Source organism: Mus musculus, chromosome 5, assembly GCF_000001635.26.
Source record: "Mus musculus strain C57BL/6J chromosome 5, GRCm38.p6 C57BL/6J".
Classification (NCBI taxonomy): Eukaryota; Metazoa; Chordata; class Mammalia; order Rodentia; family Muridae; genus Mus; species Mus musculus.
This window is the reverse complement of record NC_000071.6, coordinates 26,455,526-26,474,584: the sequence shown is the minus strand read 5'-3', so window position 1 is coordinate 26,474,584 and position 19,059 is coordinate 26,455,526. Positions and strand designations below refer to the sequence as shown.

Genomic DNA, 19,059 nt, shown 5'->3' with positions numbered 1-19,059 from the left:
CAACAGGTGATTATCTCACACTGTTCTTCTAAAAACAGCTTTCATAAGTTTTAAATATACTAAACAGTTAAACTTTTAAATAGTACATTTTAATATTTTTGACAGCTTCATACATGAATACCTTATATTTTGATCATATTCCCCTTCATTTCTCCCAAATCCTCCCTGATCTCACACATACCCATCAAAAATAGGTGTCTTTTTTAATGACATACTATAGGATAAAAGAGCAAAGGAAAAACACACTGGCCCTGACTCGACCCCCAAGACCATGGCCAAAATAAGAACAGCCTGACACTGAATTGACCCCAAGTCCAAGACTAGGGCTGAGAAACAGAATTCCAACAGTCCCTGAGCTTACCACAGAATCCCATCAATCCCTGAGCACAAAATACTATCAATCACTGAGCTTCAAGGTCAGGCCACAGAAGCCCACCAATCCCTGATCTTGCTCCTAAATCAGCCCCTAAAAGAACTCCTATATAAACCCTGACTTCTGCTCAGCTCCTTGATGCTTCTGGCTCAAGTAGAGGCAGCCACCCCCACCCCCACCCCCACCTCCACCGCTGACCAATAAATCTCTTGTGTGAGGTTTGTGTGACTTTGTATTTCTTAGCTCCTGATTGCCAGGATACCTCCAATCTGAGCTGTAACACTTTTGCTTAAGCAGAGCTCATACACTTGCATTGGAGAAATATTGTCTCAGAGCCAAGAAAGACTGTAAAACTTCTGTAGGGAAAGCCTTCCCCTTTAGAGTTTACACTGACACCTCCCAAGGCCAACATTTCATGCCCACATTCTCATGGGAATGGGACCATCTACTAAATTTTGCTAAACCTACCTGGCATCAGCACCTAATAGAAATTGACAGCAACTGTCAATAGCCTCTCAGTTAGGGGTAAGGCCTGTGAACCCCCTTTCCTCCATGCTAGAATATTTACTGCTTTTAACTTAGAGTTTCAAAATGCAGTAGAACTGTTGTGCCCAGGATACAGTTTTATTCCAAACTCCCCACTTCTATATATTTGAATCTTTATGCATCCTCTTCCAGAATTGTCTCTGAGACTCAGAGGAAAATCTTACATATATAGCTAGGAACTCCACAGCCAGTTTCTGCCTTTTGACTGTATTTAATGCAGTTCAGTGCACTAGGGATTTTTTCAGATATGGTCTGAGAACTCACTAACCTGTGAGTGTAGACATGTGACTTCATAAGACAGTCTGATATAATCATTTAACATAGTAATTGCAATGGGTTCATCTTGGAGTCTTGTGAGTTTGCCAGTCCCAGGTTCTTCTCCAGGTTTACAGTGTGAAGCTTGCTTTTCCTCTCTGAATTGTATCTTACTTCTGATTAGAATGAGTTGGTCACTGTGGTGGTTTCCATGGAAATGGCCCATTAGAGGCTCCAATGCTTGAGTACTTGGGCCTTAGGAGGGGCAATTGTTTGGGAAGTATTAGGAGAAATGACATTGTAAGAAGAGGCATGTCACTAGAGGTGCCTCATGGTTATTGTCACAAGACGTGAGAGCTCAGCTTCTGACCAAGAACACTGCCTGCCAGTCCCTTGCCATGATTCCTGCCATGGTAGCTTTGCACTCACCTCTGAAACTGTAAGGCCCCAATAACTCTTTGTCCAATAAGTTTCTCTGGTAGTGATGTGTCTCTACAGCAATAGCAAAGCAACTAAGACTCTGACTCTCATAACATTCATGACACACCAGAAGTATGTCTCAACATACTGGTTGTCATTTATAGCTCACAGGTACACTGCTTGGAAGACTGTTAGTGGACCACTCCACCAACCTACATAGCACATTTCGGTACTACAAAAGCCACTCAGCATGGAGAAACCATTTGTTCAGGACCCATTTGATTTCTCCATGACCTTTGACCAAAGTGCATAGTATTTTCAGCAATATGGTCTTATCAGGTTCTGGTAAACCACTAAGATCAATGGTAATAGTCTATAACAATGAACTTTTAAAAGTCAATAGCCCCAGTACAAAAATTATAAGCAGGTAGTTTGTCCAAATAACAGCTTAACTAGAAAAATAAAAGCACTTCCACTTGGGAAAAAAAAATAAAGACAAAGGTAATAATTATTTTCTGGCCTCTACCCCATATCAAAATTTCAGAATAAAGTTATGAAACTATATACAATCAAACATGTTTCAACACAGTATTATAGACTAAGAAATTGATCAGAAATAGAGGGAGAGAGGGAGGGAGGGAGAGAGAGAGAGAGAGAGGGAGAGAGAGAGAAGCAGATTCCTGCATTTGGAATCAGGTTTCTCAGACACCTTGCTGATGTCTGCTCACACGGTGAAAGCTAGAGCAGAAGTGAGCTATAACACCATGCTGTTACATGGCAGAAGGGGGCAAATTCACTACAATAGGCCCTTACTTTAATGGCTCCATGAGAAAGAGAACATGGACATCTCTCCAAATGTTCACCTCTCAATACTACCGCCCTCACAAAACTACTGCCAACACTTGGCTCATCGTGGATACATGCAGGCAAAGATCACACACGGAAACAGATACAGATCAATAAGATAATTAAAAACCACAAAGGTTTGACACCCAGCCTCCTGCCTCCTGCATTACAGGATCACGCACCCACACAGTCCGTGTTTATGGGGACACAGAGGCCTGGTTCCCTTTGCTTGAACAGCTGCTGCAATATTGCTTTCATTGCTCCTGAAAGAATTCATCAAGAATTCTTCTCAGAATTCACCAAGTGTCTCCAGTGATTCTCCTCCTTGGGACTCTCAAGTCATGTAGGCTACTATAACAAAATAATCCAGGCCAGTGACTTCTTATAAAAAGAAATCGTTTTATCGTAGTTCTGAAGGCTGGAAGGCCAAGTTCAAGATGCTGGTAGATCCCATGGCTGCTGAAGGCTACTTCCTGGCTAATGAATGGAACCTCCCCATGGTTTCCTTTTATCAGAGAATTTATCTTGTTACTGAGAGTGCCACCAGCATGATGCCATTACCTCCCAAAGGCCACACTCCATCCTCTCTGGAGTTATAAGATCATGGCACACAAATTTGGCGCCTACCAGTTTTCAAAGAGAGCAGAGGCCCATTGTCTTAGAAACCAGAACTGTAAGTTTTGCTCTTCTGCAAGGGTCTGCTCTCCAGCAAACCTCAAGCTGTCCGTAACAGAATATTATCCACCTTTCTAGATGGAAGAAAAATATGGGCCTCCCCAAACTACAGAGAAGTGAAGGGACCATATCCCACATTGTAGGGACAAAAAGGAGGAGCTATGTACAACACCCCCAATCCTCCTCAACTTTGTCTGACTTTTGTCTCATATCAATAAAAAAAATCACGAAGGGGCCCTGGACTGGTTTTGAAATCCTCCCACTGAAGTGTTATCTGGGAAACATTTGTATATGTAGACACAGAAGTTGACCATCAGCCCACAGAGGATTCATTAAACTAGAAAAAAAAATCCCTGCATACCAAGAAAATTGTTGGGCAAATAAACAGCCAGCTGATATATAGTCAAATGTCAAGGATTTGTGCCTTAGGAGTGAGTGAGACCAATATGAATGGCCAGCATTCTCATATTCCAGAACCAGGTTCCTCCTAGGTAGTCAGCACAGGGACCCAGGACCCCCCACTAGGGCCAAAGACAAGATGACCATAGAGAGTGGGGGTCAGTATTCTCATACTTGTTGAAATACCCAAATCCTTGAATTTAACAGAGTCTGAGCAATGATCTGCTCACAAATTGGGCAGATTTCAGAGCAGTGCCTGGAACCTGAACTGCAGTGACCAGAAGAAGCGGTGGCCAGAAATAGAGAGGGAGTTGGGTGTGGAAGCAGGCTTCTTGGTCACTAGGGTCTCAGCTGGACTAGCTGTTTACATGTGCTGTGGCTTCTGTAAGCCTCTGGACTGCAGGTATAAAGTCTGTAGATGTAGAAATAGCCAGAGGTGAGTTATTTGTGCTCCTCATTGTAACAAGTCTGAGCATGTCAATTTCATTTTTTCTGCTCTGCTAACTTAACTTGATGACTTAAAATATTTTTATATTTCTTTATATTTTATAATTCTTTGAGAATTTCATACAATGTATTTTGATTATATTTACCTCACACTCCTCCCCTAACTCCTTCCAGTTCTACCCTCTGCTCCTTTTTTAAAGAAATGAAAACAACCCATTGACTCTGATTGGAGCTGCCCATATACTCCTGGGTATAGGGCCGCCCACCTGAGCATAGTAGACCAACACCCTTAAAGAAAACAGACTCCAGGCTGGGCAGTGGTGGAGCACACCTTTAATCCCAGCACATGGGAGGCAGAGACAGGTGGATTTTTGAGTTCAAGGCCAGCCTGTCTACAGAGTGAGTTCCAGGGCAGCCAGGGCTATAAAGAGAAACCCTGTCTCAAAAAAACAAAAAGAAAAGAAAGAAAGAAAGAGAGAGAGAGAGAGAGAGAGAGAGAGAGAGAGAGAGAGAGAGAGAGAAAGGAGGGAGGAAGGAAGGAGGGAAGGAAGCAAACAGACTCCTTCAGCAGGAATCACCAACTATCCACACAGATCCACAGAGAGTGATTAGGGCATGGGAGCCCCTTGCCCTCTGTGCTAGAATGCTGACTAGCTTAATCTTTTATAAGTCTTAAGTAGGCACCCACAGCTGCTGTGAGTTCCTGAGTGCAGCAGTCTGGTCATGTGCAGAAGGCACTGTTTCACCCTGGACCTCTCTGGCTCTTACAATCTCTCTGTCCTTTCTCGCAGTGGTCCCTGATCACAGGAAAGGGGGGTGGGTGGTACAGGTGTGCACTGGCATGTATTCTCTGCACTTTGATCAGTTGATTCTCTGATAACTCTGTTCGCTCTCCACTGCACAAAGAAACTTGCCTGCAGAGGTCTGAGACCAGAATTGATGTGAGGGTGTAAAGAACTTGATACAGTGCCATTTAGCATCCTTGCAGTCATTATAGTAGTCAGTCATTGTCACCATAGTAGTTGTAGTAGTTGTAGCTGTAGTAGTTGTTGTTGTAGTGGTTGTAGTAGCAGTAGTTGTTTACTGTAGTAGTTGTAGCTGTTGTAGTAGTTGTTGTAGTAGTTATTGTTGTTGTAGTAGTAGTTGTAGTAGTTCTTGTTGGAGAAGGTTCACACCATAAAGCCTGTGAGCTCCCTATCCATGAGCCAGATTCTTTCACTGATGAATAGTAACAAAAAATTATACAAATGAATATCCTGATATTATAGAAGACAGCATAGAAGTTCTTCATAAAACAAGGCTGTGCCTCCATAAGATTCAGTAATCACATTGCTGGTACAAAGCCAAAGGAGACAACCAGCACATCAGAGGTTTGCTCATATGCTCATCGCTGTGCCATTCACAATAGCTAAGAAACGGGAACAGCCATGTGCCTGTCAGCTGGCGAACAGGAAGGACATGGAGCAGTCACACAGTGGGGAAGTCCTCAGCCATCTCAACCTTCATTTACAACATGAGATGCAGTGCTGGCACCTTCATTTACAAGATGAGATGTAGTGCTGACGTTCAGTGACTACTGAGCTTGGTCTCTACATGAATAGCAGCAGTTTATGCTTATGTTGTGTTTCCTAATGATGTCCCTCATATTTCTGGTAATGTGTTAATATGACAGTTTTTGTTTTTGTTTTTTTGTTTTTTTGGTTTTTTTTTTTTTTTGTTTTTTTGTTTTTTTGTTTTTTTGGTTTTTTGAGACAGGGTTTCTCTGTATAGCCCTGGCTGTCCTGGAACTCACTTTGTAGACCAGGCTGACCTCAAACTCAGAAATCTGCCTGCCTCTGCCTCCCGAGTGCTGGGATTAAAGGCGTGCACCACCACGCCTGGCTGACAGTTTTAATAACAGTGTGAAGTCATATATTTGCACCTATATCATTGCCCTTGAATTTATAATAAAGTAGAAAGCATAAAAATGTTGATATTCCTGAAATTCCTGAATGGTTTAGAAGCATACAGATCTAAACCACTCCCCCATATAAATTACTATAAGAATATCTCTTTCATAGATCTTTTGACTCTACTGGATGTCACAGAAAACAAATTATACATTTTATGTGTAATATTTTAAACTCCATGTGTGCTGAATATTCCCAAGATTACCTGGATTCAAAACAGAATTTGTAATGGCTTCTAGAAGAAAATATCTCCTGATGATATTGTGAGCTTTGAAGTGAGTTCTGTGTTTTTGTCTTTAAGGGAAATGGGAGACTGTAGGGAGAAAGCAGGGCAAGCAGGTGAGAAAAATGGTGAGAGAGGAAAGAAAATGAGCTCTGAAGAGAAAATACAGCAAAGAATTCACAAGCAGCAGCTCCAACAGAATGCACATGCACGGAGGCTCCCCAGGTAGAGACAGCAACCTTGCTAACAGCATCACCACACCTGGGTAGTCTCACGCCAGGACACAGATAACTAGGATAAGGGTTCCAAAATAAAACATTAAAGGGAAAGATGCCCAAGTAAATAAGGCTTTGAATAAATTGGCTTGAATTTGAAGGTATGCTAACCCTCAGCAAAATGCAGTGTATGGAAATGTGGTTTAATATGACTAAAAACTATGTATTTTTAAAAATTTAACAGAAAATTAGGCAGTGTATTTTGAAATTATAAGAATTATTGCCTGCAGAAGAGTCTGCTTTTTTATTCTTAGGATTAATGGTCAATAACAACGAAGTCACATCATATAGCTGTGTTTCATTTCTACATGTATGTACATACACACCAAACCCAACTATTGATGCAGATTCTATTTACAGACCAAAAGTATGGGATAGAATTTAATACATTTCTGTGATAATGTTGTAGTTTTCTCTTATGTGCATGTGTGAGTGTGTGCATGTGAGCACAAGTACACACAGACACCAGAGGCATCAAATACACCTGGAGCTGGATTACAGGCAGTTGTTAAGAATCAAGTTCATGTCCTATAGAGCAGGCTCTCTCCAGCCTCTGTTATGTTGTCTCTTTGCTTATTTGTTTGAAAGCCTGACCATAGAGTGCAACTAAATCTGTGGGCAACATCTAGCCTTGTTTTTACTGATATACAAATACTCTGTGTTCATATTATAAGTCAAACTACACAGTAAAAACAGAAGTTTATGCAGGCTTCACGATGTTCATTCCCAGGGATATGTGAACATGGATGTTTCTTCTTGTCTCTCATATTTATAGCTTCAAAAAAATCTTACAGCTGTCTTTTGACTGCAGCTCAACAGCAGTCCAGTTATCAACGAAGAAACCCACACCAAGAAGTAAAGAAGTCAGTTATCTTCTTCTTTATGCTAACCCTATGACAGGAACGGGAGTATATGTTAGTGGGTAGATTAAGTGTGACCTCTTCCCTCATGATGCTCAGTGTGTCCGGTAGATATAGATTACATTCTTATTCTTGTGCTCTATAAAACACAACTTTGTATCTCTTATAAACTCATTACCTTTGGCAATTGCCAGGAGCCTCACAGCCAAGGCCAGGGTAGGGGGGAATCACAGAGTAGGACTCTGGTGATGGCTTTAGAGTCTGAGGGTCTCTAGCTCTCTAATTTTACTGAAATGCTGATGAAAACTTCTAGAAAACCTAAAACCTTTCTTGCTCTTTCTGAGGGTAAAAGACTGATGGTTTAGGCATTTAACACCTGTAGCCTAACAGCAGAGGATTAAGCAATGCAGCCTTTGTTCTATCTCAGTAGGAACTGCTGGGCTCTAACTTTACAAGCCTGCTAGTTGGAAGTCTCAGGAACAGAAATCACTTAGAGAAGTGATTATAGCTTTTATTACCAAGTTGTAAAAAGTTTCCTAGGAATGGACCATCCCTTCCTCTTAGCTACAAACTTTCTCTCTGCAACTCCTTCCATGTATATTTTATTCTGTATTCTAGGGAGGGATGAAGTATCCACACGTTGGTCTTCCTTCTTGATTTTCTTGTGTTTTTGAAGTTGTATCTTGGGTATTCTAGGTTTCTGGGCTAATATCCACTTATCAGTGAGTACATATCAAGTGACTTCTTTTGTGATTGGGTTACCTCACTCAGGATGATATCCTCTAGATACATCCACTTGCCCAAGAATTTCATAAATTCATTGTTTTTAATAGCTGAGTAGTACTCCATTGTGTAAATATACCACATTTTCTGTATCCATTCCTCTGTTGAGGGACACTGGGTTCTTTCCAGCTTCTGGCTATTATAAATAAGGCTGCTATGAACATAGTGGAGCATGTGTCCTTATTACCAGTTGGAACATCTTCTGGGTATATGCCCAAAAGTGGTATTGCTGGTTCTTCCGGTAGTACTATGTCCAATTTTTCTGAGGAGCCGCCAGACTGACTTCCAGAGTGGTTGTACCAGCTTGCAATCCCACCAACAATAGAGGAGTGTTCCTCTTTCTCCACATCCTCACCAGCATCTGCTGTCACCTGAATTTTTGATTCTAGCCATTCTGACTGGTGTGAGGTTGAATCTCAGGGTTGTTTTGATTTTCACTTCCCTGATGATTAAGGATGTTGAACATTTTTTCAAGTGCTTCTCAGCCATTCAGTATTCCTCAGTTGAGAATTCTTTGTTTAGCTCTCTATCCCATTTTTAATGGGGTTGTTTGAATTTCTGGAGTTCAGCTTCTTGAGCTCTTTATATTTATTGGTTATTAGTTCCCTATCAGATTTAGGATTGGTAAAAATTCTTTCCCAATCTGTTGGTGGCCTTTTTGTCTTATTGACAGTGTCTTTTGCTTTACAGAAGCTTTGCAATTTTATGAGATCCCATTTGTCGATTCTTGATCTTGCAGCACAGGCCATTGCTGTTCTGTTTAGAAATTTTTCCCCTGTGCCCATATCTTTGAGGCTTTTCCCTACTTTTCCTCTATAAATTTCAGTGTCTCTGGTTTTATGTGGAGTTCCTTGATCTACTTAGATTTGACCTTAGTACAAGATTTGAGTTTTGTACAAGGAGATAAGAAAGGATCAATTCACATTCTTCTACATGGTAACCACCAGTTGTGCCAACACCATTTGATGAAAATGCTATCTTTTTTCCACTGGATGATTTTAGCTCCCTTGTCAAAGATCAAGTGACCATAGGTGTGTGGGTTCATTTCTGGGTCTTCAATTCTATTCCATTGATCCATCTGTCTGTCACTGTACCAGTACCATCACATAATCAGCCACCAAACGCAGACACTATTGCATATGCCAGCAAGATCTTGCTGAAGGGACCCTGATAAAGCCGTCTCCTGTGAGGCTTTGCCAGTGCCTGGCAAATACAGATGGGGATGCTCACAGTCATCTATAGAATGGAACATAGGGCCCCCAATATAGGAGCTAGAAAAAGTACCCAAGAGTTGAAGAGGTCTGTAACCCTATAGGTGGAACAACAATATGAGCTAATCAGTACCCCCCAGAGCTCGTGTCTCTAGCTGCATATGTAGCAGAATATAGCCTAGTCGGTCATCACTGGGAAGAGAGGTCCCTTGGTCTAGCAAACTTTATATGCCCCAGTACAGGGGAAGGCCAGGGCCAAGAAATGGGAGTGAGTAGGTAGGGGAGCAGGGCTGGGGGAGGGTATAGGGGACTTTTGGGATAGCATTTGAAATGTAAATGAAGAAAATATCTAATAAAAAATGTGGGGAAAAAAAGTTTCCTAGGAAAGCTATCTAAGGGGAAAACCAGAAAGATCCTAAGCGGGGAAAGGGAAAAATTCTCTAAGTGGGGAAAGGCAAAAAAGTCTCCTCCATTGATTTTCGCTCATCTCTGTCCTCAGTACTTATACATCTTTCAGAAGACATGATCACATGTTACAAAGTGCATCACAAGTTCACACACAAAAAAATCAAATCACAAATTGAAATAGAAGTTTACAACAGAGAATGTTTACCTGCATATCCTTTAGGAGGAATTATCCAGCTAAGCATCCATCACCTGTCTCAGCTCCACAGGTTCACTGAAGGTTTAAAACCATAACTAAGTTATTAGTGAAGTTTTATATAGATAAACCCAGTCAATGCTTTATCTTCTGTCCTAACACCTATAATAAATCATTAGTTCCCTTTTAATGACCTTTGGTTAATTGTTTTACAACCTCTTGAAATGTGCTCTGAGTATGAGAAAGTCTGGTTACCATCCAAGAGCAATTAACTGGTGACACTTGGGAGACTGACAGAGTTCTCATTGCAGCTTTGACTATCAGAAAAGAACCTAATAGCAGTCGGACTATAAAAGAGCTTAATAATCACAGATATAATTTTAGAAATTCTGCATGCCTTTAATCCCAGCACTTGGGAGGCAGAGGAAGGCGGATTTCTGAGTTTGAGGCCAGCCTGGTCTACAGAGTGAGCTCTAGGACAGCCAGGGCTGTACAGAGAAACCCTGTTTCAAAAAACAAAACAACGAAAGAAAGAAAGAAAGAAAGAAAGAAAGAAAGAAAGAAAGAAAGAAAGAAAGAAAGAAAGAAAGGAAGGAAGGAAGGAAGGAAGGAAGGAAGGAAGGAAGGAAAGAAAGAAAGAAAGAAAGAAAGAAAGAAAGAAAGAAAGAAAGAAAGAAAGAAAGAAGGAAAGAAAGAAAGAAAGGAAGGAAGGAAGAAAGAAATTCTTATAGGATCGTCATTAAGACTTATGTCCTCTATTTGTCAATATAGCATCACTATAAGATAGTACATCTTCGTGGATCTGCAGAGATGTGCTTCAAAGGGGTGTGCTCCTACTTAGTGATTGTTATATATGTTTACCAATAAAAGGAAAAGAACATTAATAGCAGGAATCTTTCCTAAAATGAGTCCCTCACAGCCTTGCTTAAATGAGGGCTCACCTGTTGCAAGTTCTATATAATCCGAGGTAGGCCACTTCAGGATGATCAGCTGCTAGTTATTAGCTTATCCCATTATGGCTCCTGACAGGTAATGCACAGTGATAGACAGGGAAGGCTTGCAGTGTTGGGGTGTCTACATGGGGAGGAAAGGTACAAAGGAATGTGTGGGAGTAGCTGAGATAAAACCCACAACAGTGAAGTAAACAAACAAGGGCCATCATGAGCTAGGCACCTTCTTGTACTTAATGACTATCCCTTGAATTTGGACCAGCCCTCGCATCTTTATGTACATGAGGAAACATCACAAGTGAATTCTGTAAGAGAGGTTCCAGGATATGGGCAATAGGAAGCTACAGATGTGTTGTGCTGGGCAGTCATGTGAACACAGAGAGAATAAACATCAGACACCCTAACACACATGTGATGTACAGTTACAGACACATACATGGAAATGAATCTTTAATAATAATAATAAAAGAATGGCAGAGATAGCACCTAGTCCCAGCTAGTATCCTTCCACAGAATGATGCTGGGGTGAGACTCAGTGTCTAACACTTGGTGCTGTTGTTAGTGTCTTATCGCCCTGCTTAAGAGTTCAACTATGCACATAATTCCAGGCAAAGCTTCTGATCACACACAGAGGCATTGCTATGCCCAGAAATGTCTGCCAATGAATAAACACACAATACATTCCCAGAGGAAAAACAAAAATTAAAAAATATTTTAGTGGGGAGATAACAGGATAGGAATTTGGATAGTAAATGGGGGTGTGGGGAAATGGTCAATATGTCAATAGTCCCACACCTGCTTAAATACCTGGTCCCCAGCTGCCCATGGTACATCGGGAGGCTGAGGGTCTGGCTGGTGGGTTGCTATGGAGGATGGGCTGTCGAAATCTTACTGTCAGCTTCCTAACTCTCCTCACCCCCACATAAAGAGCTCTGCCACTCACACCCGCTGCCGTGCCTTCCCCACTGATGGACTGAGACTGAGAAAGCTTCCGTTCCTGAAGTGACTTCTGCCAGATAGTTTATCACAGTAGCAATAGTGACACAGAGGAGTGGAGGGTGGACTTCCCTCCCATGCCTATCCAGAGGGAAGTCCACCGTGGGAAGCCAAACAGTGGCAAAGCCATCCTCTTCACATACCCAGAAATGCTTAAGTTAGGGGCAGTGCTCTAAGCCTGAAGAATAGGTCCTGTAGAGATCCACTTAAAACAGGGAGTCCTAGGGTGCCTTTCTTAACTACATCAAAGACACAAGGTGAGTTCTTTGAAGCAGTTGAATCAGGGTCTCCAAGAAAATCAGGCATGATTCATAGGCACAGGCACCCTTTCTTCAGACAGAGTAGAGAAAGACACTTTACATTTTCCAGACTGACGCATTCATTACTGAACAGACAGTAACCTGGGAAAAGATATGAGAATTCAGCTTTGACGGAGGGATTGTCCTGTGGATAGCTTGGAAACACATATCAATTTTACTTTTGCAATTAAAAAATGAGGAGCTAAAGAGAAGGCACAGCAGTTAAGATCACTTGCTGCGTCGGGCAGTGGTGGCAGTGCACGCCTTTAATCCCAGCACTTGGAAGGCAGAGGCAGAGGCAGGCGGATTTCTGAGTTCGAGGCCAGCCTGGTCTACAGAGTGAGTTCCAGGATAGCCAGGGCTATACAGAAAAACCCTGTCTCGAAAAACCAAAAACAAAAGCACTTGCTGGTTTTCCAGAGGAGCTGGATTCTGCTCCCAGGATTCTCCTATGTTATGAGACACATAACTAACTGCCTGTGATTCCAGATCCAGAAAAATCGATGCCTCTGGCCTCCACAGACACCTGCATATTCTCTCTCTCTCTCTCTCTCCCTCTCTCTCTCTCTCTCTCTCTCTCTCGCACACACACAATTTTAAAAAAAGATAAAAAGTAAATAAAATTTAAAAATTAAAAAAGAAACAATGTAGTCAGAGAGATAGCTCAGTGGTAAAAGAATATGCTGTTCTTGCAGAGGACTTGGGGTTCATTTCCCAGATCCCTGCTCTGTGAGCACCACATATCACATGGTACATAAAGAAAATTAAATTAAAAAAAAAAAAAAAAGAGAAAGAGACACCTGTGATGGTCAGAATAAAATCTCTCAAAGACATCTGGTTCTGAGTCCCAGAACCAGTAAATATTTACCTCCTGTTGGAGATCAAGTTCCCATGATATGGAGATTATCCTAAACCCTCCAGGAGAGCCTTGCCTGGCCACTCAGACCCACAGAAATGAAAAGTCTGCCCCTGAGGGATAGGAAGGCTTTTGTCCTGGAGTTAGAGGAAAGCCACACTGCTCTCTTGGGAGACAGGATGAAGTAAGCTCAGGGATTTGGACAACCTCAAGAAGCTGGAAGATTCAGGTAAAGGACTCTCCCTAGAGGCCACAGTGGAACAGCCTTGCCACACCAGACTCTGGGCCAGCTGTTCGTTGTGGGACTTCCAAACTAATGATGTTGAGCTGCTTCAGGATACTCAGTCTGAGATAAATGCTAACAGCTGTCCCAGAGAACACAGTCTCATAAGCTAAGACAGGACAGAGGGCATGTGCATGGAGACCCCCAGCTGAAGCCTGGAAGTATCAAACTCCAGGTAAGATGACCAGTGCCTTGTTCTTTGCCAGGGAGGTCATTTATCCATGGTGTCAACCTCTCTGCCACTGGGATAGAAGTGTCTTACTCAAAACGCCTTTTCTGGGCACACAGCTGTCCTCCAACTACCCGAGAGAAATAGAATGTTCCCTGTAGTTCCTGAAAGGAGTAGTGCTGTAACTGTTGAGGGAAAGAGAAATCACTGATACTGGTTCCCCTTAGGGTGAGGGACTCAGGCCCCTCATGTTCCTTACGTTTCAGTTTCAGCTGTCCTGATCTCTGTAGAGACTCTGTGCCCTGCCCTGGAAGGAATCTCTCCTACTAATTGGCCTTGACTTTTTCATGTTGCAAATCTGGCCTCATCCTGTGTTCAGTTCTAGAAATTCACAATTATCCCTTGGTAAACTAGACTACAGTCATACGAGATAGTCATTCAATAGTCACTTTAATTATCTATTACTACATAACAAATTATCCCTTCACTTCAACCTAAAGCAATAGCACTTATTATCTTGCAATTGCTGGGTATCAGAAATGCATGGGGGAGGGGAGGGTCAGCAAGAGAGAGTTCCCATGAGGTACCTAAGGGATGGGAGACTCCTTCCTAGATGAGTCCTCAGGGTCTGGGAGAGAACTCTGGCTGTTGCAGATGGCCTGATTTAGTCATCATGCAGGACTGTGCTGGAGACATCAAAAGTGTCTTCAAAATGCTGTGACTACTTCTCAGAGCAGAGCAGAGAGAAAACAGAGAAGCAGTCACGGACCTTTAATGACCTGATGTTGTTTCCAACAGTGACCTTGGAAACCATATACTTCTGCTGTTGGCTGTCCCGTTCAGCCTGTCCTCTTCACTGTGCAGGAACCATCCAAGGGACTGCATGCCAAGGACTGGGGAATCACTACAAGTCATTTGAAGATTCACTACCTTTTCGGAAGCTTGGAAGGAAAAACATAATGAATAAGCCCATGATGATTTGGTGCTTTTAATGTTTTTTTGTTTGTTTGTTTGTCTTTTCAACTCTTCATGTTGTGTTGATTTATCCCAGGGCATCATTATCAACCAAAGACCTGCAATAAACCAGCCATTCTCACACAGACTCCTCTCTCTGTTCAAAGTTTAGAGACAGTCTCTTGATAGACTGATCTTAATAGACAGGTGTGAGGGAGGTAACAAGGACATGGAGACGAGGACTGTGGAACACTGGAGAAACTGCTGTCAGCTCTGGATGTCTTCTAAAGCTGCAGGTGGTGGTAGGTGGTACCCTTCAGACTGTGTCAGATCAAGAGAATTTATAAGACGTTCACAGAGAGCAAGAGTCAATGCTGCAGTCAAATAAATGGTCTCTGCAAATGTGACAGATGAGTTACTGTGACTGCACAGCTGAGTTCACTCACTTGTCGAGAGCAGAATAGATCAGCGGTTCTTGAACTTGGCTGATTGTCTCATTCTTCTGTGTTAAAAGCAAATTACCAAGGCCTATCTGTGAACAGCACAGGTCGTCAGGTATATTTCTAGACTCTATCAGACTCCCTGGGATGAGCTAATGCTGGGACATCACTGGGCCAGCTCAGGTTGTCTTTTTTTTTCTTTACTTTTATTGATATTTTATTTATTATTTCTTTTAATTTTTTTTACGTATTTACATTATATCCCACTCACTGCCCCTTCCCAGTCACCCCCTCCCACAATCCTTTCTTCATCCCACTCTCCTTCTCCTCTGAGCAAGTGGGACCCCACCCCACTGCCACCCCCAGCATTTCAAGTCTCTGCAAGGCTAAGCATATCCTCTTCCATTGAAGCCAGACAAGGCAGCCCAATTAGAAGAACATATTCTACATATAGGCAACAACTTTTAAGATAGCCACCTCCAGTTGTTAGGGACTTACATGAAGACCAAACTGCACATCTGCTACATATATGTGGGGAGGTCTAGGTCCAGCCTATGTATGTTCTTTCTTTGATGGTTCAGACTCTGAGAGCCAGGTTGTCTTGGTGGGAAATGGCAGAACCTCTTACTTTGGAGGAAAATCAACAGTGATGATGCGTTCTCTTTAGTGAGCTTTGGCCTTACTCACAATGTAAGCAATAAGAGGAGAAATGGCTTTCCAACCATTTTCTAAAATTCTATGTATCTATGTATAAAAAGATGCCCACCTTTCTCTCTCTCTCTCTCTCTCTCTCTCTCTCTCTCTCACACACACACACACACACACACACACACACACACACACACAATAACAACAACAACAACAACAAACAGTTGTCATTGCTTGTTAAGGGCAACACACAGAGGCTATATCTTGTCCCTGGATCTTCGGAATGGCTAGTTGTTTTGTACACAAGAATTCCAAGTGAGTTAGAGAGAATATATTCTTACCAGCATCAGGGGGAAGGACCCTAGTGATGACACACCCCATGTAGTCCTTGTGTAGAAAGGGAATGGGAAGACACTCACCTGGCCAAGTTGCAACGCTGGCTCACTCCCCCTTGAACTACATACTGTCTGCCAGTTGTTTTGTTGTTGTTTGACATTTGCTCTTCAGAAGCAGTATGGGCTTGACAAACTTGGTTAGTCTCACGGAGACAATTATAGCAATAAAACAATACAAGCCAAAAAGGAAAAAATCATTAGCAAATTCATTTCATGCCCTGTCAAAATAAACTTTTAAAAGGAAATAGTCCTGTAAACATGGGATTTAACCCTCTGGGTTAGATAGTTCTGGGGTCAGACATCTTAGGGTTCTGGTACTAATTTAGAAGAAAAAGGAGCCATCAGGACTGTAAACAGGAAAAGTGCTTTTTAAGTACTGGCCACCTTCTCTACATTATTTCAAGAAGACTAATTCCTGGTAAAAATGCAGAAACATCCTCATTTGGAGGTGATCCCCAGTGAATTAGAAACTATAGTCTATTCTTGACAATAGAAACAAGTTAACATCAGATAGCTTCATGGAAACAATTCTACAGACAAGAAGATATTGTTTATTAAGAGCTCTGAAGAAACTAGCTTCCCCAGTGCCAGAGCACACCAAGGCTCATGGTCAGAGTGTGCTACATAAAAGTTGTTACACTGAGGTAGCTCCGAGTATCTGTCTGCAGGAGGCCATGAAGAGCTTAGCTCTCTGGAAACACAGCCCATGGAGGGGAAAGTTCTCTCCCTTCCCACTTCTGTGCCTTCTCCCCATCGCCAGGAAATTATGAGTGGCTAGTGTGACTGTCCCAGTCTTCACGTGTATTGGGTCATATTTTCAAAGTGAGAGGTGTTTCTGTGTTCTAAGTTCCAGCACAGGCCATTCCCTGACACACCTGTGTATCCTCCTGCCTGTTTCAGGCAACCAGGCACCTACCCCTCCCTGTTCCATGGGGATAAGAAGTATAACCCTCCGGCTGTAGTGCCATTTCTACGGCTGTCATAAAATACCCTGACCAAAAGGAAAGGGTTTATTTATTTGGCTTTCAATCCAGGTCACAGTCCATCATGGAGAGATAGCAAAATAGAAACTCAGAGCAGGAATCAGAGGGCAGCCTGTTTGCTCTTCCACAGAGCATTACCTCAGACCACTAAACTCACTTCAGGGACAAAGAAGCCTGGCAGGAACTATGCAAGATGTTGCCTGCTAGCTGGCAACCTGGCTTACATTCAGTTAGCTTCCTTCTACCTTCTACCTTGCTTAGGGAATGATAAACACCTTCAGAGGGCTGGGTCCACCCATATCAACTAACAATCAAGATGACCCCCCCACAGACATGCCTACAGGCCAGTCTGATGGAGATTATTCATGGAGATCCTCTCCACAGAAAATGTTCTATTGTGTCAAAGATGGAGGCATGAGAAATTGGATTTAATTTACTTCCCTTGGTTCTCTATGGACAATTCTTAGGAGGAAGATTTACAGGGTGACTAGAAGATTCTTGCTCAGTGAGATTACATGAGAAACTGTAGATATATATTTTTTCTTTGCTCAGAATCTGAAGCAAGGACATCAGGGAGCACCTTGGATCTATCACTATGGGATAACGGTGGGCCACACGGTGGGTCTCCTTATTTCTACTTCCACAAGAGTGCGAAGACATGGGTTTCTATTGGCATTCACGGTGGTTCTAGGGGAGCTGAGAGGAAGCCAGCTATCAGGTCATATACTCAGATTGGAATAAGTGCAGGATAGTCCCAAATGACTATAAAGAGACCCCACCCCATATTCCTGTCCCCAAACTCCCTGCTCTCTCTCTCTCTCTCTCTCTCTTCTCTCCACTACACTGGACAGACCAGCAGCTTTCCGATCTCTGATGATTTTTTTGCCTTCATACTTTCTGCTTCTGACTTTAAATTTTTTCTTTTAAACAGTGGCCTTGCAAGAGTCTATGTTGGTCGATAGCCAGTCTGTTGAGGCCAACCTATGTCAGTGTTACTTCTCTGTGGACATTTTGACTGGGCTGCAGTCTGGAATACCAGTCCAGGCACTGGGAAGTCTGGGCAGCAGGAGCATGGAGACTTGCTCGTTCTCCTTTTATCTGTACTGCTGTCCTCGATGGTCTGCTCAGGCTGTTTCTTTTGTGTTGAGTAATCTTCATAACTGTGAGGATTGTCACCTTCCACACCAGTGTTCATTTTGTTTCTAAATGAGGAAATTTTGTCTATCTTCCATGCCAGATTACTTCAATTTGAGGATTTGGGTCTTTTGTTGATTCTGAAAAATTATCAACTTTCACTTTTTAAAAGATGAGTGGCCTGTTCATTTTTCTGTTTCTTGCCCTAAGATTCACATTAAACGCATAGTGAACAGCCTCCTTTATCTCCATGCTTCCTGACTTTTTAATATTTTAAAGTTGGTATTTTAAAATTAAACATGGCATTTTAATATTGCATATGACTCTTCAGAATGCTAGCTTATTTATTTTTTTAATTTTGAAACAAAAATACAGAAGAGTGAGACCAATGGGAAGTAACCTATTGTCAACAATTTTATTTGCTTTCAGTCTATTTTAAGTGAAAAATTAAAATAGGTCAGATTAAATAGAAATCTCTCTCGTTTTATATTCTGTTTACTTTCATAGAAACATTTAAAGTTATTAATGTAGGGCATATACTTTTTATTAATTTTCTATTTCTACTTTTGCAAACAGATGTATACTGATGCCATTGCTGCCAGTCCAAACATGGCAAACATGACTTTAACAGGCCTTGCCATTCTCCCCAATTTCCTCTGCCTTGGTAAAAACCATTAGGTGACCATTAGCCACCAAGGTCTGTTCCTTTATTTGGCCACTTCCTCCTCTTGAGACTGACTACTAAGGTCCAACTATCAAAGTATTAAAGTCCAGTAATTTGGCTCACCTAATTAACATGCCCAATTAAAATTAAACACCTCATCCTAACACAGGGTTTCTCTTTTTCCATCAATATATACCATTTGCCTGTGGTCCACATATGTCTCCTCCTATCCAGAGGCAGTCCTTTGTCCCCTCCAGGATAAATACCCCTCCCCTCTCCCTTGCTCCCTTCCTCTTCTCTACCAACCTCTATCTCCTGTCCTTGTCTCTTTTTCCTACCTTTTTGACCCTCTGGGACAAATAAATATCCTTTGTGCTGAGAACTTGGTCTTGGGGGTCCTGAGCTGATATCAATCACTTCATATA

General features: G+C 42.1%; 1 long non-coding RNA gene across 1 annotated transcript in view; it reads left to right on the top strand.

The window, feature by feature from the left end:
• 4930584F24Rik (RIKEN cDNA 4930584F24 gene) overlaps nt 1-14,515 on the top strand; it is a 33,245-nt gene extending 18,730 nt beyond the window's left edge. Inside the window, exons 4-5 of the long non-coding RNA NR_029445.1 lie at nt 6,022-6,185; nt 14,215-14,515. This is a non-coding gene — a long non-coding RNA (RIKEN cDNA 4930584F24 gene). The remainder of the gene's footprint in view (nt 1-6,021; nt 6,186-14,214) is intronic.
• Nucleotides 14,516-19,059: the final 4,544 nt, after the last annotated feature.